General features: G+C 45.8%; 2 protein-coding genes across 2 annotated transcripts in view; one reads left to right on the top strand and one right to left on the bottom strand.

Moving 5' to 3' along the window:
• The window catches only part of LOC147468277 (parathyroid hormone/parathyroid hormone-related peptide receptor-like), a 142,450-nt gene that overhangs the window by 82,014 nt on the left and 57,936 nt on the right, over positions 1-2,500 (top strand). The gene's annotated exons all lie outside the window — the stretch shown is intronic.
• LOC122251063 (secretin receptor) overlaps positions 1-2,500 on the bottom strand; it is a 49,398-nt gene that overhangs the window by 9,496 nt on the left and 37,402 nt on the right. The gene's annotated exons all lie outside the window — the stretch shown is intronic.

Genomic DNA, 2,500 nt, shown 5'->3' on the forward strand with positions numbered 1-2,500 from the left:
CTCCTTCCTTTACCTCTTCCTCCCCTTTCCCCTCTTCGTCTTCTTCCCTCCTCCTTCTTCTCCTTCCTCCATCTCCTCATCCTCCTACCCCTCCACCTCTTCTTCCTTCCCCCTCCACCACTTTCCTCTTTTCTCCTCTTCCTCCTCCTTTCTCCCCATTCTTCCTCCTCCACCACCCTCCTCCTCTCCCCCCCCCTCATCCCCCTACCCCTCCACATCTTCCTCCTTCCTCCACCACTACCTTCCTCCTTTCTCCCAATTCTTCCTCCTCCACCACCCACCTCCTCTTTCCTCCCCCCCCCTCCTCCTTGTTCCTCCCCCCCCCTCCTGTCCTTCCTCCATCATCCCCATCATCCCCATCATCCCCATCATAGCCATCACCACCATCACCACCATCCTCACCATCCCTATCATCATCACTATCACCATCATCATCCCCATCATAACCATCATCACCATCACCACCATCCTCACCATCCCTATCATCATCACTATCACCATCATCATCCCCATCATAGCCATCATCACCATCACCACCATCCTCACCACCATCCTCACCACCATCCCCACCATCCCCATCACCCCATCATCATCACCCTCATCACCATAACGAGCCACAATAAGACACAAACATCCCACGAAAAGGCCCCGAGCCACAGAAGTTCCACTCGCTCGGCTGAACCCAACGCGGTGACCTAATGGCAGAGACGAGGGAAAGAAACTGGGTTCTGTTTTGTTGTGCTTCTGTTCTGCGGTTTCTCGGGAATGAAGGGAAGCGATGCGAAGGAAGGAAGGGAGGAAGGGAGGGAGGGATGAGGAGGGGGAGTAGGAGGAGGGGTGAGGAGGGAGGAGGTGGAGGAGGAGGTGGAGGAAAGGAGGAGGGGAGTAAAGGAAGGGGGAGAGGTGGAGGAGGAGGTGGAGGAAAGGAGGAGGGGGAGGTAGAGGTGAAGGTGGAGGATGGGAGGAAGGGAGGAAGGGAGGAGGAGGAGGTGGAGGTGGAGGAGGAGGAGGATGGGAGGTTGAGGGAGGGGGGGAGGGAGGGAGGAAGGGAGGAGGAGGAAGAAGAGAAGGGGAAGAAAGAAGAAGAAGAAGAGGAGGAGAGGGTGGAAGAAGGAGTAGAAGGGGAGATGAAGAGGTTGTATAAGATAATTAAGATGAGGTTGAGGAGGAGGGGGTGTGGAGGAGGAGGGGTAAAGAAAGATGAAGAAGAAAAGAAGTAGAGGAGGAGAAGGAGGAGGAGGGGGAGAAAGAGAAGGGGAAGGAAGATGAAGAAGAAGAAGAGGAGGAGATAGTGGGGGAGAAAGAGAAGAAGAAGAAGAAGAAAAAAGTAGAGGAGGAGAAAGAGTAGAAGAAGAAAAAATAAGAGGAGGAAGAGGAACAAGAAGAAGAAGAAGAAGAGTAGGAGTAGGAAGAAGTAAGCGAAGAAGAACAACAACAACAATACGAAGAAGAGGGAAAGAAAACGAAGAAAAGAGAAAAACAGGAAAGCGAAAAGTTTTGATCATAAGTCACTGATTCATTCCAAACAAGAAATGATCGTTGTCAGGTCAGTGTTGTGTGTACATGTCTTTGAAGTTATGTTTACATGGCCAAGGTGTGTGTGCGACAGTGTGTGTGTCATTAGTGCTTGTGGGCCTGTTTACATGTACCGTGTCAGCGCGTAAGTATGTATGTATGTATATCATTCTGCGTCAAGTATGTGGATATGTGTGTATGTATGTATGTATGTATGTATGTGTGCGTATGTATGTGTGCCCCTATGTGTGTGTGTGTTTGTGCTTGTGTCTTTATATGCGTATCTGCACATACATAGACAAACACACTGTCAACTGGCAACTTAATACCCTCCCCATTAGTAATATTTTTCATAAACATCTATCAGCATTTTCAGATTTTTATTTTCAATAATTTAGTTATTTCCTTTTTTCGAGGATGGGTGCTCATGATTTTTAAACATAATAGTATCAATATTTTTTTATCAAGGTCATAGTACCAAGGTCTAAATACACGAAAAATATAACGGAGTGTTGACGTATCTAAGCCATACATGTACTTAAAAAAATGTTTACATCCTATGAAATGTTTTCGCTTTAGTGAATACAAATCTATTGTAAATTAATATCTACGTCAAAATCACCATACTGACTACTGTCAATGATGAAACCATGGGATGCTTTCCGAGGTCATCGAATACTTCATCAAGTGAAAGGGTTACATAAGCATTGTCTCTTCTGAAATTTCTGTTATCTGGGAAGACTATATAGAATGCCGGTAACATACATCACGTCATTATGTATGCCAAGTAAGACCACAATGCCGAGAAACTGCGCAGTATTTTGATGCCTTTCAAAAAAAAAAAAAAAAATCAGACCATGGTATCACACTTCATACTTTCCTCAGCAAGGAAAAAATAAAGTAAAAAAATGGGCTTATTTGTGTGAAAGAAACAATCCTACATTTTGAGAAGAATGGATACCAGAGACAACTAAGGTATGGGTTG

The sequence above is a fragment of the Penaeus japonicus genome, unplaced genomic scaffold (assembly GCF_977035675.1).
Source record: "Penaeus japonicus unplaced genomic scaffold, GWHDUDI00000001_assembly GWHDUDI00000030, whole genome shotgun sequence".
NCBI classification, from domain to species: domain Eukaryota; kingdom Metazoa; phylum Arthropoda; class Malacostraca; order Decapoda; family Penaeidae; genus Penaeus; species Penaeus japonicus.